The following is a 23933-nucleotide window of genomic DNA, read 5'->3' as shown; positions in this document are numbered from 1 at the left end:
AGTAATAATATTGTTAACAGTTGTTAATGGATTCATTCATTCAAAAAATCATTTTTTGGTAAAGTAACATACTTGGGATTATATTATATTATATGCTGTGACTGTACTTACATTTGTTTTACTCTATAGAGTATTTTTTAAGACTTTTTAAATTTATGTTTGCAAGAACGGGGGTACAGGCCAGAAGTATAGGTGATGAGAGGATTCACCAGAGACAGATTGGGGAATAGAGCAGGATGACTGATTGAAATACACTATAGAGGGGGGCATCTGGAGAGTCTGCTGCACCATGATGGTCAGCTCCCTGGCAGGGGAAGCTTCATAATGATGAGCTCTAACCCCTTGAGCCACGAGGGAAGACCCTACATTACAGATTTTCGTCAGGAATGTTATGTTGCATTTTTGAAGGACTCCTAACACTAGGAAACTAAATCATTAGTTCATGTTAAGATTTCACTTGCAGTATTCATACATTTGGACAAATTCTACTCTTCTTAAGGTCCCCAGTATATCATAATGTCCCTAGACCTGTGAATGACCTTACTTACTCATCTGTAAAGCTGGGAACTCTGTGAGCCTTTCAGCCCACTTTTCACAAGCGGACCTGATAATAATTGACTCCATAAAATCAACATTAGGTCCTTAAAATTCTCATATATGATTCAATGAGCAAAGTTCTTAAAGATGGCATTTTATATAAAATCTTCATTATATAATCATTGTTTTCAGTATGTGCTGTTAATGAGGACAGACTACTATCAAAGTTATGCAAATAATGACATTGCGATAAAATTGAGCATACTGAAGAATTTCTGAATTCTGGGTTGATTAGCCAATGAGATAAAAAATTATTTCTCTTTACAAAACACTACTAAACTGCTCTAAATTATAGGTGAAGGTAACTAGATATAGCTAGAGATAGAACTCTATAACGAGTTCTTTATAATCAGAATATTTAATATAAGCATTAATAGTCTTGCTAACAAAACCGGTCACCTCTCCTCAGTTCACTCAATTCTAAAACAATTAATCCTTATTCTACTTGATCATAGATCAACAGTCATATAAAAGCATCTGATTTTTGAATGTAGTTCTTGAAATCTGAACTCATTTTACTGTTATAGTTGCAGTGCTGTTTAAGCTGCACTGTCAGAAACCTGCACCCAAGAGTATTTGGCATATAGTTCTTTCCATGGTGCTCTGAGACCAACCTTTGTTAAGACAAAGCTTTCTCATCTGTAAATCTATACAAGAGCTTTCAAAAGGTAAGCAGAGAAGTATCAGAATAAAACAAAGCTATCTTTAGATGACAAGAGACTGAACGTGACTATGTTTCACTAATTAATCATAATTTTCAAAAGGAGAGATCGCATGAGAGTTCATTACAAAAATAATGCAAGTGACAAGGTTTCTGTGGCAAACAAAATGGAATGAAATCAATTCAACAAGTTTTAGGTAGATAAAATATCGGTAAATATAGTGATTGACTTTGCTTCCGAAGAAGAATAGATATATTTAATGTATAAAAAGTTGATAACTTGATTTCTACAGGGAACAATCTTACAGTATAACCTAGAATAATCCTGAGATACAATATATCACAAAGATACAAAGCCTCTAGTTAGGATGTACTAGGTAATATCAAATTTACAGAGGGAAGAGATAAATAAATCTGGGGGAGATCATGAACACTGTTAATGTAAGTGATGTGAATCTTATGGGAAAACTGCCATAGTAGAAGATGCTAGACACAGATTAAGAGGTAAAGTTAATGCTACAACATATTTGAGGTCCTGGCCAATGATACTTGTGTAATTTCAAGCAAAAGACACCAAGAATCTTATAGATAGAATCATGTTGATGACATTTCATTTTGGGCATTGAAAAACTGGGATCTTTCCTTAGGACATCTAAGTTGTGAAATAAATATAACATTTTACGTAGATAAATTAGAGAATGCTAAATATCTCTTCTGATTTGAAATGTCTCAAGTGCAACTCCTATAGTTATCTATTATCTTTCTTTCCAGAAGGTGAAAAAACAGATCCTTTGTGGTTTTCCAAGGATATTCTGGGAAACCTCACAGGCAATTTTATGTGTAGTTAATATACTTTATAATTTGGTTTGGGGAAAATAGATAACTATGTTTATTAACAGACCCAACTATATAGTGTCATTTTTTGTGAAGGAAAAATTTCTTTTATTAAATTAACAATATCAAATTAATCCATTTGCTGAACATTTACCTAAATTTTACATATTTGAATTGCTGAAACATTTGACACATTTTCCATATGATCAACAAAGTAAACTGCAGAGGAGAGCAATGTGTGGGTCCGAAGAGGTCTGCCACATTATGTGGGTCACCTCCCTATCCAGGGATAGAACTCTCATGCTGAAGCAGCTGTGGCAAATTTCATAGTGCTGTGCTTTAACCTGTTTAGCCACGAGGGAAGGCCCAAAATGACTTTTTTTTTTTCCCAAAATGACTTTTTTTTTTTTTTAGATTTATTTATTTGTGCATACAGAACTGGGGTATAGGCCAGAGGTGCAGGGGTAGGATTCACCAGACAGAAAGTGGGGAGCAGAACGAAGCACACTGCTGAGGGGAGCAGCGGGCGGGTCAGGAGAGGTCTGCTGCGCCATGCGGTCACCTCCAGGGTTGGCGGGATTCAAACTCATGCTGAAGTGGCTTTAGCTTCTCAGTGTTGTGCTTTAACCCGCTGCACCAGGGAGGGCTCCATAATGATTTTTTAATATTGGTCTTAAGTCCACTTTCAACACTTGGCTAGAGAATATGGTCACATACTCTTTGTGTTGTTGACACATGAAGAATAATTAAAGAGAGAGTTATTGATATTTTTAATGAGCTTGCTAGAACTGTAGTTGTGCTAAGATTGCTTTAAATGGGAATGGAGAAAAAACTGGGCAGAAATTCTGGTTAGAACATTACAAGAAGGGTAGAATCCAGAAGACAAATAAATAGCAGTAGGATTAGAATGCAGTGCATGCAGTACTTGTTGCAATTATAGATAATTATGTATGTGGTGGTAAGAAAAGAATGATGGTGGACATTGAAGAGAGTAAAAGCAATTTCTGAATCAGGGAGATGCTACCAGTAACAGAACATTGAAGGCCTTGGAGAAGAAGGGGCAAGTGTCCTGAGATGAAAAGACATACTGTTCTCATTCTGCTCTTTCCCAGTTGAAAAGAATAAGAATAATGAGTGTTATATATATTATAATTGATATGCAATGTTTAAGTGTATAAATTACATGGGATTATGTATTTTAGAAATATTGAAAGTAGAGCCCTAAATAAAAGGCATGCCACCTTGCCAGTTGAGAATCATGCTGCTTTCCCCTTTTAAGTACATCTTACATGTACTTAACATGTACATCAACTACATTGTTGCTAAAACTGAAGTGCTGAAAATCATTGTAGTTATCCATTACACATTTTTGAGTACTAGTGTGGACTATGATACGAGGTCACTTAAAATTATAAACAGGGAAAATGATTTTATTTTAACTGCACACATACTGAAAATAACACAGCAATTATAGTTTACAGTTATGTAGCTTAATAAGCATGAAGAAGGAATAAATCAAAATTCGTTACAAAATCATTCAACAACCTCATGAGACTTAAAAATACTTATATTTGAATAAATAGTGGACTATAAGGTCTTTTAAATAAATGTGGATATTATTCTATTTTTCAGGAAGACATTTTTCTGCTCTGCTGAAATGGGGTACATGGTAAATATGCAATTATATTTAAAAGGGACATACACATACATGTACATTATGTAAAATATGAAAATATATTCACATCAATTTTGTAATAATGATTAATGTCAGCAATTACTCTGCATGAGAGAGAATGGCACATTGTAATAACCACCGATTTTGAGCTCATAAATATTGAGGTGATGGAACAAGAAAGACATTCACTATTTCATGCATTCTGGAATATATAATTTTGGCCTTCCATTTAAAATACTGGAAGTGATTACCCCATTCTTTCTATATTTATTCTTAATAGATTTATTTTATGTTCTATGTATTTTATATACTCAAAAAACTAATGTAATACAGCAGTTTTCTCATTACAAGTTAACTTTAGAATGAATGAATTCGGTCATTTTACTTAACTTACAAAATTAGATATTAAGGTAATAAAGACTTAAAACTGAAAGTGAGAGAAGTAAGCCCTTCAGGCAAACAGACATGTTTTGAATTTTTCACTTATTCCTTGTTCATTGCTAAATCTTTGGGGTTGTATAAAAGGTAGAAAAGTTTAAATGCCCAGGATTGTGCATTCATACTTTCCTCTTGTTCCTTCAAAATTTGGCTTTCAAAAATTTATTCCTATAAGCATGACTTACAAAATTATTAGAGTCATTTGTTTTATATCTTCACACTTTTAATCAACTTTAAGGGTGACCTTACTTTGTCTTCAGCTGAGAACTCAGCCTCCATATTAAGATGGATTCCACTGTACTTCGTAAAAAGGATTTGATCACTTTTTTTCTCAGAAAATAAAAATCAAAAGACAGTTCTTCATCCATTTGCTTGTCTGAGTTCCATTTAAAGAATTCCTCAAGGTCTGTTCTCTTATGTGTCCTTTCATGTGGATGGAAGGTTCCACTCACAACTCCTGATCTTAGGAGGTGGGATGAAGGTGCCCTGTGGAACCATCTTGCCCTTTCATGTTCTGAGGTTTCTTTTTAACCATTTTCACTGACTCAAGTAATATGTTGTCAGTTTGAGTGGCAACAGAGTTTATTTCACCTAGCATTGTAGGATGCTTTAAAGCTGAAATTAGGTTAATTTAAATATTGAATAAATTAAAAGGGATTTAAACATGAAATTTGGTTTTATTAAAATTTTCTAGGAGTTTTCTCTTTATCTCTGGCCTTAAACAGACATAAACTTTCTTGAAAGATAAATGGATCTTGATTTGAACTTGTTGATTTTCTCAGGCTCCTTTGCCATAACTAAGTCTCCTAAGGTTGTCACTTTACTCTTTTCATCACATGCTCTGTCCTTTATACAGTGCTGTGTTCTCTGTGTTGATACTGCACATTAACATTTGCAATTACCCTGCTAACTAAATTTACTTCCTTTTCTTAAATATCTATTGAATTTTGACCTATCCTTAATGAATTGGCTTAAACAGCAACTCTGTGAATGTGTGTGTCCATTCCATGTTTTCATGGAATAGATAAAATTTCCTGTTATAGCAAAATAGAGTTGACCTGAATGGTTGCTAAAGTTATCATAATTAGGTTCATTGTCCTGCTGTAGTTGGTTGTGTGAAATTGGGCACTTCCCTTAATCTCTGTGCTTCAATACTCTTATCTACCAATTGGAGATCATAATGCTAAGATTCTCTGAGAGTTTACTTTCTGCAAATTTCTTGTCATTTATTTAGCGCACATATTTGGAAGTAGAATTTGATAATTTTTGACACATATAAACATACCTAAAGCCATCATCACCTGATGGGGATTCTGTCCCCCCCCCATGATTTATACAAAAAATATAAGTAAAGTACTGAGAAGAATCTTACAGAAATCCTACTGCTGTAGTCATTTTTATTTGTTAGCAACTGTAAGGTTTCTATGCAAGTCTAATGCAGTTATTCCCTCAAGTGTTATCCTCGACCACTTTGCCCAGTGCAATGCTGTTTCTTTCTTTTTCTTTTTTTCATTTCCTACCACATTTGTTATGACTGTGAAAAAAATGATCTTGAAATAAATATAATGAATAACTAACTTTTTTTTTGTGGAGTAAAGACTGTACCTAATCACTGTTACTATTAAAATTGACAAAATAGTAAAAAAATGAATTCCTTACTGAAAAAATGTAAGCTCCTATATTGTACTAGATACTGAGGATATAGACAAATAGGTTTAGTTCTGTGTGCCAGGAATTCTAAAAAGACAAATGAGAAAATATACAGCAAAGGAAACATAAATACAATGTGACGAGTGATAGTAGATGTATATGTAAAGTAATGGAGAAATTCAAAGAAGAGATTTTATAGCTTGGAGAGGCAAGAAGTCTTCACAGAGTTGCTGTTTAAGCCAATTCATTAAGGATAGGTCAAAATTCAATAGATACATAAGAAAAGGAAGTAAATTCAGTTAGAAGGGTAATTGCAGATGTGAATGTGCAGTATCAACACAGAGAACACAGCACTATATAAAGGACAGAACACATGAAGAAAAAGTATATTGACAAATTTAGGAGGCTTGGTTATGGCAAGTCTTTGATGGCAAGCTGTCCATTCAGAAGATTCTGAGTTTTAGTCCATGAGTAGAAGGATGCTGTTGAAGGTTCTGCAGCAGGGACATAAGATGAGTAGCTTTGATTTTCAAAATACATCACTGACGTCAATAGAGTATATAAACTGGGAGTTGGGGAAAATGGGTGAAGGCAGTGAGACCCCAAAGACCACTATCTTTCAAATTATACAATCTTGATAGATGGAGATTGAATTAAAGCAGAGATAATGGGGGGGGCAAGTGGGGCAAACTTGTATTAAAGTTAAAATTAGTAAGATTTGAAGAGAGACTGAAGGATTGAGGGCATGAGAATAAATGAAGATTTATACTTCTTCCTGAGGAACTTTAGTTGATAGTGTTGTTATTCCCAGAGAGGAAATTCAGCACTATCTTTGATAGACAGAAGTAAATAATTATATCATGAAATATGTTGATATTTTTATAACCTATACATTTCATATTTTAAGAAATATTTGAGAAAATTTCATAGTTCGTATATGCTACAGTATTTAAGAACACCATTATTATATAATGTAGATGTCTTTGTGTTTGTTTCATAATACAAATGTGATTTAAATAAATTATGCCTTGGTAATAGCTCCTTGTTTTCAAGAGGAGGCATCATTAATAGTGAAAAACTGTCCTGATGGTTCATATTCTCTCTTCATTTAATTGACCACACCCAGCTCATAAAAATACTACAGTGGTTCAACTCCTCCCTAGACAAACCGTGTATCAAATTCAACACAGACTTTGCTTTTGGCTTTCATGATTCAATATTCTGTCCATTTTCTCAAGATCACACGACTTGACATTTATATTTTGTGATTATAAAATTCACTAATACATTTCATTTTGATAATCATGTCAAGTTTGACCAAGAAATGAAAGGCAATACATCAGCTTCCCTTTGTGCTGTATTTACTTTATAGGAGACATCTTCATTGTTGACGGTAATTGAGAGAGCGACAACACTAAGGAAGAGAACCGCTTCCTGTACTGGTAGGTCCGTGTCTTGATTTTGCTATTAATTTATCATATAACATTGAGTAATCCATTTTATTTATTTGATCCTGAATCTTATGATATACAAAGGTAGGTTTTTGTTTTTTCTAAAATTCTGATTCTTTTAAGATCTGGATGGACTTTGTTCCTGCTAGTTTTTTTTTTTTTTTTTTTTAAGATTTATTTATTTGTGCGTACAGAACTGGGGTACAGGTCAGAGGCTCAGGGGCGGCGAGAGCCTTCACCAGAGACAGAGGGGGGAGCAGAACAGGCAGATGGACGAAGTACACTGCTGAGGGGAGCAGCAGGCGGGTCAGGAGAGGTCTACCACACCATGTGGATCACCTCCCGGACAGGCGGGGATCGAACTCATGCAGAAGTGGCTTTAGCTTCTTAGCACTGTGCTTTAACCTGCTGTGCCACCAGGGAGGGCCAGTTCCTGCTAGTTTTATTTTCAATTGTTTCTAGATCAGTGGGATTTAAATATCTCAGTTAAAAGGCAGTAGGAAATTTAGGTGAGAGTGAATAATTGGTACATATAATATTTTGAGCAAGTTGCTAAAGTACTCTTTTAGAATTTCTCATAAAACACAGCTTGTACATATGAAAATGAAGTTGAATTTAAAGACCAGACTGTGGCATAAAGGGCAACTAGATGCTAAGAAATAACAACCATATCACTTTGATATTGTCCAATTAGGCAAGAGCTGTAGAGCTCATAAGAGGGTAATTTGAAGCAGATGCCAACATTAAGACACAGATGTGGGACATTTTTCAATAGCAACTGAACGTGTGTGGTATGGGATAGCTGATGGCTTCATCATCATTTTCCTTTCAATGGGGTTACAATGCTAAAATGCACTAGCATTTGGCTGTTTTTAGGCTCTTGAATTACTCCCAAGAGCAGTCTGCCCTCCAGGTGGATATGTTGTCAGTGCTAAGGGTCATTCCATTTTAATTGATTTTATCCTCTTGTCCTCTTCACACTGATATCTCACATCCCAGATGTGGAGAGCAGAAAAAATACTGTGACTGAAACACCCAGACTTTTACCACACAGAACTAGAAGCAGATGAACAACTTTGATAACCCAGGATTTTATGCTGGCTGGTCTTAGTAGAAACAATTCTCTTTTCATGAAAAGTTTGGTTTTTTTTTTAGGATTTTATTTTACTTAGTTTGAAATCAAATCTAAACATCATCATTTCTTCCCCATAAATAGTACCATTCTCATTGTATGCCAAGCACTGGAAGTCACCCCAAATCTGCCCTCCCTTCCTAATTCCTTTGAATTCTGTCAAGCAGGATGTATGAATGCTACCTCCATGCCTTGAGGGGTCCTGGTCTCTGAACAGACTATAATAGTGAAGGTTCATGTTTGTAGAAATACAGTGACATATATGTGTGTGCCGAACAATTGAAGATTATTTCAGAAGCAGAATATAATCTATTTAAAGTTCCCTGAGAAGTTTAGTTCATGATAGAAGGAACTGGAAAGTTGGCTGGTTGGAGAGACTTTCTAGCCTAGGTACATCCTAGCAAAGATATTCATATATGGTTTAAACAATATGTCAGAAAGTTCTGAATTTGAGGGTAAGATCGGGGAGTTGAAAGAGATGGAGACAAAAAAAAAAATAAAGGAAATGGATAACAGTTTTATAAATAGCAAATTGGCAAATCGAAAGTAAAGCAGTTCGAAAAATAGTATGTTCTTGAATTGTGAGAATCCAGGATATTAATCTTGGTGCTTTATTTCCTTGCTGTATAAACAGATTCAAATGTTAGCAGCTAATGTCTGTAAGCCTTGGCTTTCTTATCTGTAAAGTGGATACAGTATCAGGTAGCAATGACCTGGATCTGTTGTAGAAATTAGTGTGATAATGCTCTAGGGTATGACCTAGAACAAAAACTCAATATATGCTAGCAATAATCCTCCTTATTGTCTGGCAGCCAGATGCTGATTGCATTGGGCTGGGCAGAGTGACCTTCTTTCTAAGCCCTTTCAAGGTATTCCAAATTAAATGGGCTCTGACTCATTTTATGACGTTTATTGCTTTTTCCTTAAACTTTAAGATGTTTTCTTTCTGTTGAAAGGTTTCTACTTACAGACAGTAGAAGCAAGGTGATTCTATATTTTAAAGCTTCTGAAGGCATTTTGTGTGTGTGTTGGGGGTAGGAGGGGGTTGTGGGTGTGGGTGTTTGAAATGATCTATTATAATAATCTTCTTGGGAAGGCAATTGGCTGTTAGGCAACAGCATTTCAAAATGAGTTTGTACACAAGTTATTACCCACTATACCTAGAATATTTTTAAACTTATTTCCAAAGATAGAATGGGTTTCCATTTTATATCTCAGCTGCTGCTGATTTTTGCCTCGGTAAATCATCCTGCAGTATTCATGTTAAATATTACCTCATTATATCTGCCAATCTCCCCAAGCTTGTCATTCAGCCATTAAGATCTCCCCTGTTTTCTTTTTTCTTGTTTAGAATTATCTTTACATTTCATTAAGGTTATATTTACATCACCTGATGATTCACAGGGATATTTTGTGTGGAAATTACTCTTTCACCAGTTCTAAAACTATACTAGTTATAAATGTTTGCAATTCATAAAAGTTGATTTTAATGCGTACTGCTTTTCCTATGCATGGCAGTTTATTCAAATAAAACTTTTTTATTATTTCTAATTTTTCCTATAGAGAAAATCTGAAAGTCTCATTCACTCATTCACTCTTCATTACTCATTATAAATCAGGCACTTTGCTAGATTCTGGAAACAGAGTTCCTCTTTTTAAACACTAGCATTTTAGTGAGAAAGTAAGACCAGTAACAAATAATAGAATGCAGTGTGATTAGTGAAATTAGTGACTAATTTTTGTATAAACCTCAAGAAGGCAGACATTATCTTCTTACTTAATTTGAAAATGAATTTTAAGAGGTGAAAGAGGATGGGAAGAATTATTTCCATAGCCTGTAATGACATACATCATTCTGTATTGTATACAATATTGTATATTGTAATGTTTTGGCATTACCTAATACATATCTGAACAAGTAAAATTTCAGCCTCCCCTCTTATGTTGTAGTTGAGTGGATTTTCGTCTCTTGGTATATGAGGGCTTATGCACACATCTGTTTGCAGAGACAGAAGATAAATGACAAATTATACAGTCCACAGCACTAGTCTGCAGCTAAGACTCACACAATGTTTTCACTCATCACATTCTTCATTAAGGTCACACCTTGAAGTATTTGCGACATTGCATTGTTATAGATGCATTGTACTAAGCCATTGCTTTCTCGTTTTAGAAAGCAGATGTTTCCTTAATTTAACCTCTGTGTATCGTATCCTATAGTTGCATTTTTAATGGTTCTCTCTTCTCTTTATATTTGACAAATACTCTATGCTCTTCTCCTGAAGCAGTCTCTTATCTCTAGGCAGGAAACACACACACACCTTTCTCCTTTTCGACACTTAATAAGTTACAATGGGACTTTGTCCTCAGTTTATTGAGGTTCTTTGGTACCTAAGCTGTCTCTAGTGTATAGGTTAGACTTATTTCAAAGATCCTAAAGTAGCATGTATATAAATAACTCTATTTTTATGACAATGAATTAATAACTAAAAGATAATATTTAAAATAACATCATTATATGAGGCATAATTGGAATTTAATGATGTGCATGTTAAACTCCACAATGTGTTGATTTGATACAGTGATATATTGCAATATGGTACTATCTTAGTGTTAACTAATGCTGCTATCCATTACATAATTATTGCTTTTTGTGGTGTAAACATTTAAAATATAGTCTCTTGTCAATTTTCAGATATATGACAGTGCTATTGACTGCAAACAATAGATCTTTAGGGCTTATTTATCTTTTAAACTACTGAACCCAACCCCTGATAATCTCTATAATCTCTTTTTCTGAATTGGACTCTTAGATTGCACATATAAGTAAGATCAGACATACTTGTCTTTCTCTGGCTTCTATGTTTCCATAGTCCATCCATGGAATTTCCTTTTTATCTTTATAGCTGAAAAATAAATATATATATATATGTGTGTACAAATATATTAAGTATATTTTATGTGTGTGTATTATACACACATTTTCTTAATGCATTGATATATAGATAAACATTCTAATTTCTATAACATGACTTTTATGAATAGGGTTGCATTAATCATGGACATGTAGCTATCTCTTCAATGTCCTGTTTTAATTTCTTTTGAATGTATACCCAGAAGTAGGATTGCTAGATAATTTGGTAGTTCTTTATTTATTTATTTATTTTTGAGAAACCTCTATGCTGTTTTCTGTAGTGTCTTAACCAGTTAACATTCTCACAATCTGTGAAAAAGTTCCCTTTTCTCTAATCCTGGCTTTTACTATCTCCTATTTTTGATAATAGCCATTCTTATAGGTATGTGAGGTATGTGGTTTTGATTTGCATTTCCTTGATATTTAGTGATGTTGAGTGTCTTTTCTTATATTCAATGGCCACATGTGTATTTTCTTTGGGAAAATATTTACTTTTGCCTGTGTTCATTAAAAAAAATCAGTTTGTGTTTACTGTATCAAATTGATAAGTTACTTATATATTTTGGATATTAACCACTGATAATGTATATTATTTGCAGACATTTTCTTTCATTTGTAGTTGCTTTTTTATTTTGTTGATTGAACTTTTATTATTATTATTATTTTTGCTGTGCTGAAGCCTCTTAGTTTGAAATAGTCCCACTTCTTGTATTTGTATTATCTATGTCATATCCAATTTTTTTTTCCCTAAAGGCCAAATCCAAGAAAATTGTTCCACCATGTTTTTCTCTAGAAATTTTATGGCTTCAGGTTTTATATTTAAAATGTTAATCTATTTCAAGTTAATATTTGTGAGTGGTATGAAATATTCAATTTCATTTTTCTCTTATGGTTATCCATTTTCCAGATTTCCTATTGAAGAGACTATCCTTGCATCACTAAGTTGCACTGACTCCCTTGTCAAATATTAGCACATTTAAAAATCTCATATGCATAACAAAATTTATGAAAGAATTATGTTGACCCCTTGGTTATATGTCTGACTGATAGTATAGATCATGTTAGAATAGTCTCTTAGGTGGAGAAAAGGATAGCACTAAGAACTCTATTTCAAAAATATTAATTTGAGGTATCTAGAAGACATTCCGGTAGTGTCAGATTTCTTTCTTTCATCATTTCTTGACAAATTAAGACATTGTCACAAATAGCCTGGCATCAACATTGGGTTTTCAGAGTAAATCCTGGACCTGCTATTCTTTAGCCGATATCTTCTGTCATATTTTAGTTAATCTCTCAGTCTTGGTTTCATTAGCCACAAAGTATGAATAATAATGCATTAGGTATAGCTACAAAGGAGGAATAATAGTGTATTATGTATAGGGTTGTTTATGGGAATTAATGGACAACCATATGTATTAAATTTTATAAAATACCTGGAATCTGATATCAGTTTAATATTACTGTTCTTGCCCTCCCTTGTCAATATACAAAGACAAAAGAAATTTGGACAGAATTTCAGATATTCTTTTTTTTTTTACTTTTGCTCCCAAAATTGCAATATTTGAAATATTCAAATTAGTAAAAGAAAGTGCTAGCATTGACATAATACAAAAGTACATATTGGGAAAATTAATTTTTTGATTGAATTTGTAATTTCCTTTTAAACAACCATTGTTACTTAACTTACTTTAGAATTATAAGTAAATAACCATTTCACTGGTTTCTTTTTTTCAAAGCTTATTCCATAAGTATAAACTAAACCCATTATTATTATCTAATACTTTATCTAATACTTTATTAGGGCTAACAGATGAGTGACAATGTACATAACACATTTGAGAAATGTTATCTTTTACTAAATATTCAATCTGTTATTTAGCCTGTAAGATTAGATATCTCATGAACTTATAAAACATTTTTATTAATTTCTCAACTTTATGGTTGAAAGACAGTTTCTAAGTTACCCTTGGTTTAGTGGGGGTGGAGGAGAACAGTGAATCCTTCCTATTTAAAATAAGTATAATCTAAGGAGTGTTACTATGGAAGCTTGGTGGTTAGTTGACTTGAAACTAAATAATTAATAAAGCATCCAAGCTTATAACCAGTATTATATGAAATGGTCTTAATCTACATTGAGATTCTCAACATGTTGATGTCTCCAAAAAAGGAATAGTTGGCTGTAACTGAAGATTTTATGAAGAAAGAATTATTAGAACTGTGCTTAGCATGTGAACAAAAAAGTGATTTAAGATTTTACAAATATTAAATTCTGTTTGATACTGAAAAGTAAAAAAAGTTCTCAGAATAAAATCATCCATTCTTTCATTCAGGAAAACTTACTTGACATTTAAACATATTTATTTTGGTTAATTTTCTTTCACTTTTATATGTACAGAAAACTATATTTTAATAATAATTATAATATGTATAATTTAATATATTTTAAAATATATTAAACATTTAATATATTTAACATTTCACATACCATCAACTATTCCTAGAATATATTATTTAAAAAAGAATGTTACATTACTATACCATAATTTATTTAATATTCTCCCTATCAACAATTCAAGGCCCTAAATATAAACACCTTTATTTTGTAGATGATTTCAAATTTTAGAAATGGGTCTGGGATGGGAAACACTGAAGGTAACTGATTGAAGTTAAAGTGTGGCAATAAGAAAGTTTAGAGCATGTTGAAGAAAAATAATGAATAAAAATGAATAAGTGGGTGACAATTAGGTGTATGTAAATAGTTGCAGAAATCATTGTTACTGAATTGAGACCTATCCAAATGAAACTCAGATGTTTAGAATTTAGGTAGACAAGGCAGTTCTAAGACATAATCAGAACAATGCTTCAGGAAAGCTCTACTGCAGAAAGTAATATGAGAGTGAATAGGAAAGAGAAAATAGGGTAGCAGGTTATGTTAATAGGGAAATGTAAAATAATGAGTACCTGAGCCTGGATGATTGTAGGGAGGGAAAGGAAAAGATGTCGGAGAAAGGGAATCTAAAACATTTGCTATAGTGCTCTTTGCTTAATGCAAATTAAATACATTTTGGGATACTTAGGATGGATATTACAGGCCATTTTCTGAGTGCAGCTAAAAGTAGTAAGTGCAATATAATGACACTTGCTAAAATAAAAGTTTTTCTTTTAATGGTGCTGCGGTGTTACAATTCCAATAGTTTAGAGTGACCTACTGAAAGTTTTTTTTTCGCTTTATCACTTTAAAGGCTGTCTTGATAGACTCGGATTTTTTTCTTTTAAATCTTTGTACTGTTGTTTATGCTATTTCTTTGCAGTTGAAGTTTTGCTAGAACAACTTTCCTGTTTAATGACTGCCTGACTATTTCAGGTATTTGATAGTTTAGTAGGAGGGTTAAATCATTGATGGTTTTTCTGCTTATTGCAGTATAATATCACTTAGCAAACATTTCTTTGTAGAAACACAAACTTTTTAGGGAACTTAGGTTACAACTGTAAGAAGAGAAATAAAGAAAAGTAAATACAAGTGGACATTTCTTTTGATGCAGCAATATTAACGTTAGATATTAATCCAAATAACAAAAATATTATATGAAAATTTCTACCTATGCCTGTGTACACAGTGATGCTGCTTAAATTTGCCAAATCATGAGACAAACTGAATTGCCTTATGCAACAGTTGACTGGATAGAGAAACTGTGGAACATATTCAATGAAATATCACCCAGCTATGAAAAGAAAGAAATTGGAACATATATTCAAGGAAATGTTAGACAACTATGAAGAGATGAAATGATGGCTATTTGGAACAAAATGAGCATATCTGGAGAGATTATGTTGAATGATATTTAAAAATGAAAGATTTCAGATGTTTGCATTCATTAGTGGATTATAAATTCCAATAAAACAATTATACATAAAATAGAAAAATTAAAAATTTGAACTTGGCAAAATAACATAATACAGATTATAGAGGTTAGGGTGGAGTAACGTGGGATGGAGATAGATGGAGTAAGAACACAGGTGGTTTGGTAGAAGGAGTAAATAGTCATAATGAATTAAAAAATACAGTTAAAAAAAAAAAAAGAAATATCATGTTTAGGCTAACTTACCACCAGGCACTGAACCTTCAGGATCACAGTTTTCTGTACTTGTAAAGCTGCTTTTAGTACAGAAGCATGGCTGCTACTGTTACTACTTTTGCGATATAACTTCCACAGAACTACTTTCCACATTGCTACTTATCTGCAACCATTTTTATTGTTTCTACTGATAGATGCCTCTCTACCTTTTTTTGTTGGTCAGACACACTTTCCTGAAGGATTTTATATATATATCAGTTTCAACCCTCACATCAAACACTTGAGATAGGCAAAATTATTTCTGTTTTACTAAAAGACTGAAGAGAAGAATTAGTAGTTTACTATGGAAAGTAGTGATTCTGAAAGATAAACCCAGACCTGAACACACTGACTATGTAAAGTTATAAGAAACTTAGGCTGAAACTGTTCTGTTATCAAAGGAGGGTCCAAAATATGAAGTGTAGAGCACAGAAGAAGAAACCATATTTCCTTTGCATCAGAGGACAAAATAAGCTGCATCTTTATCCTTTCTGGGCTGCAGTGTTAACAAATCTTTGGGTCTTTGATCAAATTATTATTTCTGGTAATGCACAGCTTGGACCTTCGTTTATGCTAATAAATTACACACATTCAAAACTAAATTCCTTCCTCCTGTGCTATCTTAAGGGAACTCCTGAAGCATTATTTTATGTCTTAAGTAAACATTTAGGTTGTATGAGTACGTGGTTAGATTATATATTTCCTGAAAATAAGCATAATTTTGTCTTGATCCCTACTTTCTCTGTCAATAAGTATGTGCTGAATAAAGTACTCTTGAGCAGTATATTTTATTTAAATATTTTGTGAAATCTAAACAATTTTACTTTCAAATTGTTGTTCTCCACACTGAAATTGAATGTATTCAAATATCTTATGACTTTTATTGAAATAGTCTTACAAATTTATATTGTAAAAATTAGTAAGAAATTTAGCTTCTGATTCTTAAATTGTTAAGTACCTAAATGCATATGAAATAAATAAATTTTTATATTAAAATTGAACAGTCTTTTAAAGATAAACTATGTATACAAGAATAGATATAATTTCATAACTTGACACTTGAATAACTACCTTTGAAAAATAAAATCAACTTTTTAGAGATAAATGACCAAAATTTGAATGAGGAAATAAGAAAATCTCTAATATCTGTTTACTTTTTTTAATCCTTATTCTTTTGCTTTTTAAAAACTTCATTAAAGTTGAGTTTTTAGTCACAACTTATTAGTTTATTGCTATTATTAATAACATTATAAATTATTGTTTTCTGGTTTAGAGTACTGGAAAGTCATCCTTGTTATAATCCATCCTACTGCTTCAATAGATATTTTCTATACTCACAAACTGAAATAAGATTGACAATGAAGATTTCTGACAAAGAAAATGATGCAGAAAATTGAAGCAATTTTTATTCAGATAGATAGGGCCATAGGAAACCACAATTTTTATTCACTCTCTTTTACTAGCTGTTCACCTAATTAATTCCTTAGGTATGTTTGGGGGGGAAAGTGCTGTTTTCAGATATGGCAGATAAAACTGTTTTGTCCTTATCTTTTCAATAAATAAGGCCTATGAATCTGACTAAAAACTTTCAATCTAAAGACACTTTTCATTGTCTAAGGAACAGCTTCTTTAGTTAACCATAGTGGATATAACTTTTCTTTTAATCCTGATTTAACCATAGTCATGGATTCAGATGTGATGCTATTCACAATAATTTGTGAGTAACAGTGGACATTCTCCCAGGAGGACAGACAATTGAATTGCTCTGGAGAAGTGTAACCTGATGGTCCTTCCCTTGTCTTGTCTGCTTTTTCTGCCTTTTGCCAAATGTTAGCTGTTTGCTTTCACTTCTTGTCACTTTGATGACAACAGCTCTATGAAAAGTGACTTTTTCCTCATAAAAAGCATATCACATCTGGCTATAGCTTATTTAATTAACTGAAAAGTCATTTGAACTTAATTTTTTTTTTCAAGAAGACTAGATTGAACTATGTACATGCACATAGCACAGTCAATCATGCCATTCTGGATGGTTGTCCATTTTTGTTCTCAAATTGCCCACACATCATTTGCATTTCTTCAGACACAGAATAACACAGAATCTTGGCTTCATAGAGGCTGACTCCTTGAAGGGACATGGAAGGAGAGTAGAAGTAATATATGGAAAACAAATTTTTGAGAATACCAGAAGAGGAAGGAAGTAGGTGTGGTAAAATTCCACTTCCTTTTTTGGCTAGTCAATATACTGTGAAAAATATATATATATTGTGATGGCATCAGTATATTTTAGCATGCTTGCCTAAAGTGTCTAAAACTATAATTCATCATCTCATTTCTTAATTTAAAACATAAATGCAATTAATTAATAAAACATTCCATTTACCTTTTCTATTTGTATCTCAGATCAGATGTATCATCCATTTTTTTTTTTGTATTATTTCTTACAAGATCATTGTAATGGGTGTGTTGCATTTTCCCTTCTAGATATACAATTCAAACTTTCCCTACTTTGCTAAAGCACACAGGAGTCTTTAATCTATGGGATGCATCAATAGATTCTTTTGATGCTCAGATTGAGTTGATAATAAGAAGCACAGTCATGAGAATAGAGAGTAGACAAAAAGTAGAGTTATTAATTCTGTCTTATAGGACCATAACCCAACATAATAAAGGCTATATTGGATGAAAATGCAGTTAATATTGTCAGCAGTGAAAACTAGAAACTTTTCCACTAAGATCTTACATGACAAAGATGTCCAATTTGTATATCATATTTCCAACAAGGGGCTGATAAAAGTTTCTACAAAAAGTTTATACAATTCAACAAAAAGAAAACAATCCAATCAAAACTTGGGGACTTCTCCAAAGAAGACATACAGTTAGCCCACAGGCACATGAAAAAACTCTCCTCTCTTATTGTCAGGGAAATGCTTATCAAACCACAATGAGATACTATCTCTCACCTTTGAAAATGACCCATATCAGTAAGACAAGTGTTGGCAAAAATGTAGAAAATGTGGGGAATAAATTAAAGCTTGTACACTGTTGATGTGAATGTAATTGGTTGACCCCTATAGAAAAAGTATGGAAAGATTTCTCAGAATATTAACAATAATCTCCTTAATGCTCTGGCATATTTTCTCTTAGGTATCTACCCAAATAAGACCCAAACACAAATAGGAAGGGATTGCAACACTACTTAACAATGACAAAGCAATGGAAACAACCTAAGTACAAAGACAAATACTGGATTAGGAAGTTTTGTTATACACACACACACATAAACAACACAATGGAATACTAAACAACTTTAAAAATGATGAATTCATGCCATTAGTGACAACAATAATGGAAGTGGAAGGATAATACTAAGTGAAAATTACAGCAGGGGAAATAAAAGTACTTAGATTTAACTTATATGTAGATTACAGAGAGATAATACTAGGACCAAACTAGTAATTACTCCTAGAAATATGACTTTACAATTTAGGCTACCTGGATAGCAGGGTAGAGAGCAGGGTGAAGAGGGGCCCAATTAATGATGGGGAAGGACTGCGGGTGCCTTGGTGGTTCATGAGGTATGCTAACATACTATGAGGAGGTATTACCATAATACCTCTGATTCATATTCAGTGTTGTAAATGAATGTCACTTCAGTAAAAAATAGTAATAATTAAAAAACATATGTTGCTATCAAAAGAGATGTCCTGAAAGACTGTTGACTACTTGATCCTCTTGATATTAAATATATGTATTGCATATTTAACTGTAATTATTTGATTTATTTTATAGATAAGACTACTAATGCTCAGGTTCATAAGGGTTAAGTATGAACATATTCCTTTTTTACAACAAGGCTTTAGGTCATAATTATTGTGTTACAATTTTATTGTGATGACAGTATTGACTTTTCTGAAAAGAGAATGTTTTGGTGATACAGGAGTTGTAGATGACTTGGTAGGAAGACTAGTGAATTGGTATTTTTGATATTATATTTTGGTATTTAGGCAGTGAATATAATCATTGAAATGTTGAATTGATCTGTTGCAGAATGATTAGTAAATAAAAGAAAAAATATTTAGCATTATATGATAAGATGTATAAAAAGATATTGTGCATATTTTGAAATGGGGATAACTTAGCTCAATATGATCTATATAAATTTGTGACTTGTAGGTTATTTTCATGTAAAAGCTAGTGGAGAGAATGATAGTCAATAATAGTAGTAAGGAAGCTCAAACAGCAAAATTTTGCTACTACTGTTCAAGGTTATTTAGGCTACTATTCTTTCATATTATATTATTTAGTAAATTGAAGCTTATTTATAATTTACAAGTATATTTGAATTTTTGAATCTTTATTCTTTACATTATTAATCTATAATTGGGTTGCTAATACCTTTAATGCCCTAAAAGTAAAAATTACTATGGTTATGTACCTAAATTTAGCTTTCAGGTATAAACTGCTATTCAGTGGACAAGAAACATTCTTTTAACTCTTTTTTTTTTCCTGAGAATGCATACCGTCGTGAGTATGCTATTAGTTTTGGTAATTAATTAGCAGCTTTACCTATATTTAAGACAAATATTTTAACTATAGTATTGCAAATGTGTGTCAATTAAAAAAGGAAATTATATTTACAATTCTCTTGCCTAATATTTGGTGGTGTTAACATGCAAAAAAATAAATAAATAAACAGCAGGAAATGAACAACAACAACAAAAATTCACTATTAAATGCTAAACAAAGAGGGCAAGTAACCCAAGAGAAAATACCATTTCCTAATTGCATTTCTTTCTCTCATTTCTACTGCTAGCCAGTCTCCTCTGTTTCTGAGACTCCACATAAAGCATTTTTATTAGAGACAGTGATATTTAGTCAACATAATGATGCCATCAGCTTGGCCAAATACCAAAATCAATGCCCTAGCTATTTGTCCAGCATCTGTGCTGCTGAAGACAGGGCTTTCTGTTGACTCCATAAATTAAAGATCAAGTAGCTGAGGAGGACTGCTCCAGGAGCTATTCCCAGTGAATCTATGCTAGGGTGTTTTTCACTCCCTTCTTTTGTCGTGAATGATTTCTGAAGAAACATCACTCATTTCCTTGGCACAGCTAAAGGGTCAGGTCCATTCAGATCAGCTGCTCCAATGAATGAGTGTAATTATTTGCTAATAAATAAAAGGCTAGTGCATTCAAATACCTCTTACACTCTGTCTAGGTATCTAGCAGAGTATTATACAGAGGGTCAAATACTACTTCTTTTTATTTTAACTTCTGTGATAATGATCTTAGTGGATGTGACCCATGAGTTACCACATGATATCACAATTTTATGAGTGTTCACTGATTTTTCTGTTGCATAGCTAAGACATTATATTTTTTATTTTGTAGTAATATTTTAATAAAATATTTTTTGTTAATAATATAGAAGTCTCCCAAAATGCTCTTTGGGCCTTTTTAGAACTGTAAAAAGTTGATATAAAAAGAATGCCATTGTCAAAATTAACAATTTAATATAAAAAAATTTGATGCAAGATCCAAACTAGTTTTATCAAGTGGACTTTCCTATCAGTTAAAATATGATTCGAGAGAGGTGTGGCAAGATGATGGCAGAGTGAAAACACCGAAATCATTACATCCAAGCTCACACAGGAATATAAGACTAAAAACGGACTATGGAATTACATACTACAAGTTTCAACCGAAATGAGAGCATACTACTCACTAGAAGGAAGTTATACTCACTAGAAGGAAGATAACTTCCTTCTAGTGAGTACAGTGGGACTCAGCAATTGGGGAGTTCAGATAGGGGAGCTCTGATCCAGGAGCGCCCAGGCACCCAGGTGCTAGGAAGTGCCACAGAGGGAGGCTTGCAGTTCTTCCCCTGGCTTGCTAAAGCCCTGGAGATAAAGTGAGGCAACTCAACTTGGTGAGTGGAATCCAGGCTGCAGAGAAAGACTGCATCTCTGATCCAGGAGTGCCCAGATGCCCAGGCACTAGGAAGTGATGCAGACACGGGAGGCTTGCAGCTCTTCACTTGGCATGCTAAAACACTGGAAATAAAGAGAGAGAACTTAGCTCAGTGAGTGGAACCCAAGCTGCAGGGAAAGAACTGCTCAGAGTGGGCACATAGAGTCCAGGAGGTGGGGAGGAGGAACTGGTGACTAGGGAGCTTTTAGTGCTCCCTACACCCCCCCACCCCCACAGCAGAGGACTGAGACTAGGCGACATTAAGGTCTTGGCATCATTTTTAAGGCATGATCAGGAAAACTCACAAAGCCCTGGAAGTAAAAGGGAGGGGAGATGGTTAGACAGGACTTAACCACAGCCCCAACCTGGGGAAACTACAACAACTTTAAGACTCCCCTGACCCTCCATGGTCACATCCTAGCATAGAGAGGTTCTAGGAAATGCCTCAGATGGGAATACTTGCTTTGGGTCTACCCACTTACTGTATCTACCCACAAAAACTTCAGTAAAGCCCTGGAGTAAAAGAGACACAACTCAGCTCTGTGAGTGGACTCCAAGCGGTGGGGAAGGACTGCTCAAGTAGAGACTTCTTGGAGTGGGTACAAAGAGCCCTGGAGGATCAGAGGGAGGACTGGCAGTCTGCTCAGTTGGGAGGCTTGCAGCCCTTCTGGCACTTCCTGCACCCCTGCCTCCCCTGCCCCCAAGCAGAGGCCTGAAGACTTGTGTGCCAGAAAGGCTCATAGTGCTCAGAAAGTAGATAAACCAGTGACCAAATCAACCACAGGCCCAGTGCAGGGAGACCTACAACACTTCTAATGTTCCCCACCCCCACGGGCACATCCAAGAATAGACATTGGAAGCTACAAAGATCAATAGGGACCTAACAGAGACAAGGATTCAACATGTTACTGAAGGAAGCTGAACACCACAAGAGACCCCTGACTGTTACTGGCTGAGATGACAGACCCAATTCCACACAGTGGGGGCTGGAAAAATAGGAAATATTGAAATACTTCTTGATCACATCAACTCTAAATTTTTAAATAATTCTTTATTAAGGTAACATTGGTTAGAACACTACGTCATTCAAATATATAGGATCCCACATAAAACTGAAGGGGACAAAAATCATGAACAGGAAAATGTAAATAAAGGTTTCAGAATTCTCTCTTGAATTAAATAGATGCTGCTCAAAAACTTTTTGTAAGTATAAGACTTAACTGGATGTGAAGAACTGGCCAAATGTGAAAATGGAAGAAGGGACAGTACTATATAAGGATTACCTTAAAACTTGGAACTCTTAAAACACTGTATGTCATGGAAATGTGTGTATCAGTACTGATGTCACTTAAATGAGTGACTTAAAAAAATGTTCAAAGACATAGAAATAAAGAGAATTAAAACACAAAAGAGAAATAAAAAGGAATGAAGAAACACTTCAGGAAATATTTGACTCCATTAGGAAATGAAATATCAGAGTTATAGGAATCCCAGAAAGTGAAGAGAAAGGCCAAGGAATTGAGAAAATATTCAGAGATAATCGAAGAGAACTTTCCTAATATGAAGGAGATGAAAGTAGATATCCAAGAAGCAAGATGAACACCAAAATACCTTGACGACAGGAGAAATACAGCAAGACACATCATAGTAAAACTACCAAGAAGACACGACAAGGAAAAGATAATGAGACGACAAGAGGGAAGAAACAAATAACCTTCAGACTTCTCCAAATAAACGCTATAGGCAAAAAGAGAGTGGAGGGACATACTCAACAAACTCCAAAGCATTAAATGCCAAACAAGAATATTCTATCAGGTGAAGCTCTCCTTCCTCTATGAAGAAAGAATAAGGAAAACAGAAACTCTGCAATTTTGTCATGACTAAACCCCCACTCCAAAAAATACTGCAAGAAGCCCTCAAACCAAATCAACAGAGAAATGAACAAGAACAGTTCTAAACAAGGAATAAAAATACAGAAGACCAAAATGGCAAAAGTAGGTGCCAGTATATCAATAATATCTCTAAATGCAAATGGCTTAAACTCATCAATAAAAAGACAGAGTTGCAGGATGGAGTAAAAAACAGAACCCACCCAATGTTCTGCTGTCTGCAGGAGATACATCTAACTGCAAAAGATAAAAACAGATTGAAAATAAAAGGATGGAAAACAGTTCTACAAGCAAATGGACCATAAAAGAATGGAGGAAAAGCTACATTTATACTAGATAAAGTAGACTTCAAGCTAAAAAAGGTTAAAAGAGACACAGAAGACCACTACATTGTAATTAAGGGGATAATACAATGAGAAGACATAACAATAATCAACATATATGCACCCAATTAGGAGCACCAAAATATATCAGGAAAATACTGTCATCTATGAAAATGTGTATCAGAGAAAATACATACAGAATGGGAGACTTTGGCCCTCCCTGGTGGCACAGCAGGGTAAAGCACAGCATTAAGAAGCTAAAGCCACTTCCATATGAGTTCT

Source organism: Condylura cristata, unplaced genomic scaffold (genome assembly GCF_000260355.1).
Source record: "Condylura cristata isolate star-nosed mole 26May11 unplaced genomic scaffold, ConCri1.0 scaffold00011, whole genome shotgun sequence".
Classification (NCBI taxonomy): domain Eukaryota; kingdom Metazoa; phylum Chordata; class Mammalia; order Eulipotyphla; family Talpidae; genus Condylura; species Condylura cristata.
The sequence above is the reverse complement of the archived record's forward strand: the minus strand, read 5'-3'. Positions refer to the sequence as shown.